General features: G+C 35.2%; 1 protein-coding gene across 14 annotated transcripts in view; it reads left to right on the top strand.

Annotated features, from left to right (window-relative positions):
* The first annotated feature begins 331 nt into the window (after window positions 1-331).
* Window positions 332-9,035, top strand: part of sgta (small glutamine rich tetratricopeptide repeat co-chaperone alpha) — a 41,413-nt gene continuing 32,709 nt past the window's right edge. For 12 of the 14 annotated variants that reach the window (XR_015501779.1, XM_087271894.1, XM_087271895.1 and 9 more), the window contains exon 1: window positions 332-397. The gene's annotated coding sequence lies outside the window, so the exon portion shown is untranslated. 14 annotated transcript variants of the gene reach the window in all.

Below are 9,035 nucleotides of genomic sequence, written 5' to 3'. Positions count from 1 at the left end.
ATCATTATTTTAAAATAAGAAAGCAAACAGAACTATGTAATTTTGTAATGACTTTAATGTATACTGTAATTGATTCTTAAACATCTAACCCCTCAAGTTTGAAATCATGTTCTTTATTTGTTTCTTTTTATTACTCTATCTTTGTATCTAATTTTCATTGACAATATAATTGACATTTTGTGTATTATATACAAATATTGTCAACATGTCAATTGTATTTTTGTAAATAACAAAACCTGACGGCGCGACATCGGAAACGCGGCTAATGGTCCATTTGAGAGATAGGAGGCGGTAATGAATTTATGTGGATCGTCTTCGATCACGTGACTCTAGGAAACTGTCGCATGCGCAATACGCAAATAGAAGCTTCAGTGTCATACGTAACATCATTAGACTGGTAAGTTTAAATTTTAAACATTTCGAGGAATCTGTAGTACCACAAACGTCTAGACTGTTTCTAGACTAAAACAAGGTTAACGCGAATTCAATCATTATTAAATCTTTCTTTGTTTTGATGTTGAATCACATGAACGAACGTAAGCTAATGCTAATGTAGTTGTGCACGCGTTTAATACCTATGGAAAATGTTAGTATGAGCCAACAGCTAGTATTGGCTGAAAAATTCCACCTCATTATAACTTTGTTTTCACTCCGTGATATTCAAAGTTCTACATTCATGTTTACAACAGTGCCTGGTTATATGATTCTTCATGTGCATCTTGCATTTGCGTGACACGGATACGCTTAACTAACATGAAAAGCGCTTAACGTGGCTTGATGTAATGTTACCTAACCACCAAGAGAAACGTTCTGTCAAATTTTACTTGCAGTTAACACTTACTATTGTACAAAGAACGAACCCCAATTCCACAGAAAAGGTTAATATAACACATTCAAATGGTAAGCGTTTTCTTACCATTTAAATTCCATTATAAGAAAAACGCTTAACGTGACTTGCTGCACCTTAACAACTAGCGGGCAACCCAAGTTTTTGTCAGGTTTTAGTCATGAAACAAAATTTCTAATATCGAAATTATGAACTCTTATTTTAGTGATACTAGGAAATTATCACGTTGAGTTTTCCCCCAATTGAAGTACATTATGAGCATTAATATACATAACAGCATTCTCACAAAACCAAAATTCAGTAAAATTTTTTTGTAGTTCACACTAACTACTATCAAAAGAACAAGTTCTGATTCCGTGAATAAAGTGAACGGCATGCTATGCCTGTTATCTTAATTGAAGTCTATTATTATAGCTTACTGTGATTAACAACCGAATACACTTTTTCTTTATATATATATATATATATATATATATATATATATATATATATATATATATATATATATATATATATATATATATATGTACTTATGATATTTCTGCTGTCAAAAGAACAAGCTGTTATTTTAGAGTGTAAAGTTAACAATATCACTTTAATAATTCTCCCTTATTAAAAAGAAACCCCTTAACATGGCTTAACACAGACAAAGGAAAACCAAATTTCTGTTAATCAAACTTGTGATTAACACTAAATGAACCATTCCTTATTCCATGCTAGATAAAGCGAACAGGATCATGTGAAGTGTTTACAACCTCATTGTAGTCCAGAAGGAAAGGCTTAACATAACTAAACAACAACTGGGGAAAAACCTTAAAAAGGCTGTTCATAAAATCAAGTTTTATTCATGACAGCTTAAACACTTTCTGCTGTCAAACAAATGTGCTCGTATGCATACATAATACATAATAATCTAAATAACTGCTTGTGCACCCTAAACCCTGAAGGTTGAGCATAGATGCATCGATTTTGTTGTATGCTACCAGCAACAATGTTCACTGCGAGTGAGCAACTTTTGTTTTTAGAGACTTCAACTTATAATAATTTATAAATATAATAATCAAAAAAGCTATGGCTGTAAAGAAAGCTAGGAGGCTATATATATACACAAATCTCTCTTTTAAATTAGTATTTTTATGGACATACATTAGATAAAACTGTAACAAATGTATCAAAAAATTAGTTCAAAAATTTGTAGCCTAAGCTACACACCAAAACTAAAATGTTGCAGAAAATTCTTCAAAACAATTGTAATAAATAGAAAAAATCAGGTTAGGACTTGTTCACTCTTAAGTTTTGTTGTTTAATTAGGTACAGTTTTGGCTTTGGTGCTATGTTGCTCCTAATAGACTTGGGCGGTAATACTTTATACCGCTGGATCTAAAAATAGCAACGGTGTCAATTTCAATACCTTTATTCCGTAATAAAAACAATGCACTTAAATAGGAGACAAGCAGTAAATAATAATAAATAATATTATTTATTTAATGCCTACAAATGCGTATGCGTGATTGTCATCATGGGACAGTGTGGAGGAGAAAGAGAGAGAGAGGTGATGTAATATGGCGAGTCTCGCACCAAGTGACCTGCAGTGTTTGCGTGTAAATAAGAGAGCATGCTGTCTGTGTTGCTTGGTTCTCTCTTTCTCTCTCTCTCTCTCTCTCTCTCTCTCATGCACACACACATAGAGAGAGAGACACACACAACATCCACGTGGATCGCGTGCTCGCTCGGGAGTGATATTGTTACCACGCGACTGCTCCCTTTTAGTTACTGACCACTCCCGCGCTTTTTTCGGAATCAAACACACAAAGAGAGAGAGAGAGAGCGTGGTGCTGTGCGTCTCTCTCGCTCTCACATTTCACATTTTAGGTGCTTTATTGGCATGACAAATAACTGTACATTTGTTTAGCCAAAGCAGTGCAGCGTTGCTGCGTACAAATAAGAAGGCATAAGAAAGGCAAACAAATATGAATATAAAATATAATACAGAAATAAAGAAAAGAGAATAAAAAAATTAAAAGTTAAAAGTTAAGTTAAGTTAAGTTAAGTGTGTGTGTGTGTGTGTGTGTGTGTGTGTGTGTGTGTGTGTGTGTGTGTGTGTGTGTAAGAGAAAGATAGAGCTTGGTGCTGTGCATTTCTCTCTCTCTCGCTCTCTCTTTCTCTCTGTGTGTGTATGTGAGAGAGAGTGTCCCACGCAGATCTCTAATACGAAAAAGACAAACAGGTGACCACGAACCTAAGGTCGCATATACAGTTTTCAGTTTCTGAATGGTTTAGGCACAAGCCAACAGTTTGGTGACGCTGTCTGAGCCTTACGCCATTTTTTTTTTTAAGCGCGGTAATACCGGATACCAGGGTAACATAGGGAGGAGGTTTGACGGTATCAAAATTTGAATACCGCCCAAGCCTAGCAGCTAATGCTTTATGTTAGCCTTGTGAGATTAGCAGGGGAGTCTTTAGATCACATGAACATTAGGCACACACATGGATGTGGTTATAGCAACTAATAGTTTATTAATCACCATCTTCGTACCGGTTTACTTTCCAATACAACAAACATGACTTCCAAGATAAAAAATAAATGCATAAAACTTAAAGATATCCAGTTGAGCAGACTTTGAGTGTATATATGGTGTAAAATTGGAAAGTCAATATTTGCAAAGATATGTAATGGTGTGTGGGCAAGCCATAGGATGTACTTTCCAATTTTTCACCACATATACACTCAAAGTCTGCACATACATGGACTAGGGATGCTCATTTCGGTTAATTTTGCTGACCAACAGCTGCCGCTCGTTAATCGGTTATTAACGGTTAACTGGTCAGATTACTATTAAATAATTATAAATTTTTTAAAACAAATTGACTTGTCTATTTTGTATCTGACACATTAAATATTGCATTTTAAAATACTGATTTATTTTAACATGCAAAAATATTAATAATAGAACATAACAATTGAGCACCTTTACGCACCTGCAGTGTTTCCAAAGGCATAGAAAAACAAAATAAAATAAATAAAATTAGTAAAATAAATAGGCCTGCCCTAAAGTATTTTCACTTAAATAATTAATTTAGAGAACAAAACGAAAACACTGACTGATCCTTTTTAAGAACCAGCATACGCTTTTTTTTTTTTTTTTTTTTTCCAATCATATGTTTTTTTTCTTATCAAATAAAAATAGCAGACTTTCTCAAATCGCTCGCTCCACGGAAAATATGCATTTATTTAATACCCCGATGTTATCATTATTTCACAAAACCTTTATACATTTTTAATAGAAATCATTATTTTAAAGATTAGGCTATGTCTTTATATAAGGTTTCCTCTCTCTCAGTTGAAGTGCGCGCGCTGCATGATGAAAGACAATGAAAACGCGCACATATGTTGACTTTTTGTAAACAGTTTTGTTGTTTAAATATGTTGTTTAATATTGCAATAATTTGCATAAATGCTTTATAAGCTGTAAAATGAAAGCTAAAGCCTATTTGTTGTGTTCATGACGCAGATCCAAGAGGCGATCAGCATCAATGCTGGTTTGTCATCAACTCGTCTTTATCAAACAGCAATATTCTTCTTCCATTTTGCCTCTTTGGCAAATAAGTCTGTAGGCACGTGTGGTCAAACGTTATCGTCCAGAGTGTTAACAAATATGTCTAATTACAGCAAACGTGTCCGGGTGCTCCGGTTTCCCCCACAGTCCAAAGACATGCGGTACAGGTGAATTGGGTAGGCTAAATTGTCCGTTGTGTGTCTGTGAATGTGTGTGTGGATGTTTCCCAGAGATGGGTTGCGGCTGGAAGGGCATCCGCTGTGTAAAAACTTGCTGGATAAGTTGGCGGTTCATTCCACTGTGGCGACGCCGGATTAATATAGGGACTAAGCTGACAAGAAAATGAATGAATGAATGACAGCAAACGTGATTTTCCATTCCAAAAACGTGAGGCTCACCTCGCTCCTTTTGACAAGGAAAAAAGGTGCAGTCCTCTTTTTTTTATGTCACTATAAAATGACTGAATGAGCTGGATATTGATTGTGCAAGAGTGTTGCTGTCTATGTTGTTACAATTGTAATATTTAGTACTATTGTGATATTCAAGATTTGTAAATTTATACAGCTCTGGATAACTTGAAATAGTGAGCACTAGTACAAACTGCTGCTCTGGGGTGAGCCGCGTGCAAAACAATTGTGGCTTTTAGTAAACCATTCAAAAGATGCCCCTCTTAACGCAAAAAGCACATTCAATCGGCCCCTTATGCAGCCAAACTAAAAATATATAAAATAATATTGTTAATCATTTAACTGATACCATTAATCGGTTACAAACGCCCTGTTTCGGTTAAAAGTTTATCGATTATTTTGTGCATCCCTAACATGGACTTCTCATTTTTTGCCATTTTTTTTTGTCGTTGCTGCATTGAAGACAAATATTCAGTGGTCCATATTTACCAGAAGAGGTCAGCAAGGTATTGCACTGGTTTCTATCGCCTACTCATATACAAGTCGTTCTTACTGAAAATTCCAGGGGGTAGAAAAGGTTTAAATTTCAATTGCAAGAGATGATTAGGGGCTCATGGTCATTTGGGTCACTTGATACAGTTGTAATTGGCCGATCATTGAGAATGCATTTAACTTCTGTTATGTGCCACCCCTATCTAGGTCCAGAGAAACGGGCAACAAAATAACATAAAGGGGAGAATACAAAAAAAATTGAATTCAGCCCAATAAAAAAATTAAATAAAGACCAATAATAATATTAAAAATTAATTTAACTAAATAATAAAAAATAAATAGAAAAAAATGGCAGGGCAGCCAACAATAATCACTTTTTTCCCGTCTCAGCACTCACTTACACCAAATGCAATGGCCAAAAAAGAAGTACTTTTTTTTAAAAATATTAGCAAATAATAAATGACAAAAGTAATGGCAAGCTTTAATAACCAGGAGGGGATAATGCCAAAACAACAAACAAAAGATCTAACTCATTCAGGAAGCAACTTTTTAAACTCTCTCTCAAAAAAAGCAAAAAACAAAGATTTTACTTTGCTCTCTCTCTACCATAAACAGGAGAAAAAATTGTAGCAAACAAAAAAGTGGCATCCACCTCCCTACTGCTCCCAAAAGAGAGAGAGAGACAAAAAACTACAACCCCCTAAAAGGGTGGTAGTGTATCACATTTGAGGCCACAATTGTTAAACACATAAAAAATAATAATAAATTTTTTTTTACAACCTATATATGAAACACTTTACACAAAGCTGTTTGCATTATAACCTATGTTTAATTTTTTAGCACTAAAAGCAGTGTTGTTTTACCAGTCTGATTAGTCTTTCCCAGATCTCTCCAAAGTGAGCTGTAAATGGTGGATTGAATATCTATTTGACTTAACTGTTCAACAGGGCATCTTGAATCTTCTGATGGTCCATCGGGTTCAAAGCGGCCTTTAATTCCTTTTGTGCACTTGCAAAATTGGTGCCACAGTCAGTTCTGAAAGTCAGAACTGGTCCTATTTGACATAAAAACCGCTGAATAGTATTGATGCAAGAATCTTTGTCTAGTGTAATGGCCACTTTAAAATGAATATACGGCTTGTTAGACAAGTGAATATTCAATTCAATTCATCTTTATTTGTATAATGCTTTTACAATGTATATTGTTTCAAAGCAGCTTCACATTGACACAGTGTAGTTCAGTTTTCAGAGTCTCAGTTTAGATTAGTTCAGTTCAGTTCAATGTGTTTTAATAGTCAATGCTATGAGTCCAAACACTGAAGAGTAATCCATCGATGTGCAGCTCTACAAGTCCCGAACTATGGAAGTCAGTGTGGTTTAATAATCAGTTCAGTGTGGTTTAATAATCACTACTGAGGGCCTAAACACTGAAGAGCAAATCCATCAATGCGTAGCTCTACCAATCCCAAACAATGCAAGCTAGTGGCGACAGCGGCGAGGGGAAAAAAAACTTCACCAAATGGCGAAAGAAGAAAAAAAAAACCTTGAGAGAAACCAGACTCAGTTGGGCACGATCATTTCAATTTCTCCGCTGGCCAAACGTCTCGTGCAGAGTTGCAGTCTTAGCAACTAAGGCTGGAAGCTGAGCCTCAGCAAAGACTCGTCTGTCCCTGGAGTGTCACAGGAATCAGACTCATGCTCTCCACTCCTCCATGACCACCACAGCAGCTGCTCAGTATACGGCCTGGTCCAGGATATGGAAACCTTGGGATCATCTCGTCGCTGGTCTTGGATCGAATCAGTGACTCTGCATAGTCTGAGGGCCTCGGGAAGAGTATCCCCAGGTGGAAATGGAGAATAGAGAGAATAATTAGCATAGCTGTTCATAGTGTAAATAAACAGTGTGTGGAAACCCGCTAAGTAATGCACTGAGTGTATGCTTTACTAAACAGGTAGGTCTTTAATCTAGTTTTAAACTGCGAGAGTGTGAGCCTCGGACGTTATCAGGAAGGGTATTCCAGAGTTTAGGAGCCATGAATGAGAAGGCTCAACCTCTTTTACTCGACTTTGCTATTTTAGGTACTACTAGAAGCTTTGTGTTTTTAAAATCCTAAAAGAGTGGGTTGGATTGTAGCGAGACCAGAGGTTGGTTAGATAAATAGGAGCTATATTATTTAAAGCTTTATAGCTAAAAAGTAATATTTTAAAATCAATACAGATAGGCATCAAGTGTAAAAAGGCTAAAATTGGGGTGAGATGATCATATTTTCTAGACCTGGTAACCCTGGCAACTGCATTTTGTACTTGCTGAAGTTTGTTAATAGAGTATGCTGGGCAACTGGTGAACAGAGCATTACAGGAATCCAGCCTAAAACTCATAAAAGCATGAACTAGCTTTTCTGCATCTTAGATCGCATACTTCATAACTTAGCAATATTTCTCAGATGAAAGAAGGCAGTTTTTGTGACATGGGATATATGATTTTTAAAATTGCTGTCTAAAATAACACCCAGATATTTTATAGTAGAGGTAAAGCTAACTTTGGATCTAATCGCAGGTCGAGTTGTGAAATCTGCTGTGTATGAGATTTAGGCCCAATAAGTATTAATTCTGTTTTGTCTGAGTTTAAGAAAATTGTCATCCAGTCTTTATCATCTTTAATACACTCAGTTAGCTTAGACAGTTCAGACATCTCATCAGGTTTAGTTGAAATTTATAATTGCGTATCAACTGCATAGCAGTGAAAGCTGATCCCATGTCTTCTAATAATGTCTCCTAGGGGTAGCATGTATATTGTAAACGGCAAAGGGCCTAAATCTGATCCTTGAGGCACCCCATACTTTACTGGCCTGACTTGTGAAGCCTTTCCATTAGGGATGTCCCGATACAACATTTTAAGTTCCGATACGATACCGATATTGCAGCCATCAGTCCGATACCGATATAAATCTGATATCAGAACAAATTATAAATACTTTATTTTTACCTATTTTGTTGAGTCAAATGTATGAAAGGCTAGATCAAACTGAGAACAAGTCAGCAACAGTAAGTATGAAAAAAACAACCAGTTTATTAACTATTGGTTGCATAAATGTGAACCTTTTACATAAGAATATATAAATTGAATTAAAGAATAAATATTAAGACCCTGAAAAATATCTTAATTGAATAAACAAAAATAAATTTTAAAGTGCAAAATGCTAATTAAAGGTCACTTTAGTTGTTCATTTTTTACCATCAGCAAAGAGTAGAAACAGCTGAGAGCAGGAACATAAGAATTATACATAAGAATTATACATAAGAAATATATTGTTAACTGAACAACTGCTAAAGGTTGAGTGTCCAAAGTTTCAATTTCACACACAGCTTTTTGATAAATTTTTGATCCAGTTGAGCTGAAAAATATCTTTCACACTGGGCAGCAGAAATAAGTTATTGTTAAGTTAATACAAACATTTACATGATCAGAGCTATATCATCTGTGTTTGTATCATAAGAAGATTATGGCTTTATCAATGTTCCCAAACATAATTCATTTTATACTAATATATATTGCACATATTATATTTAACATAAAATACTTGCAGATGCTAGATTGAAACACCTTTTCCCCACAACACTTGAAATAATGTGACTTTTAAGAATAATTTTATTTATCAAAATTCATTATATTTGCATATTTGCACAGATTCCACCCTACTGCCCACATGGGAAAATTAGACAATGTAATAAC

The sequence above is a fragment of the Danio rerio genome, chromosome 11 (assembly GCF_052040795.2).
Source record: "Danio rerio strain M-AB ecotype USA chromosome 11, GRCz13ab, whole genome shotgun sequence".
In the NCBI taxonomy this organism is placed as follows: Eukaryota; Metazoa; Chordata; class Actinopteri; order Cypriniformes; family Danionidae; genus Danio; species Danio rerio.
The sequence above is the reverse complement of the archived record's forward strand: the minus strand, read 5'-3'. Positions and strand labels throughout refer to the sequence as shown.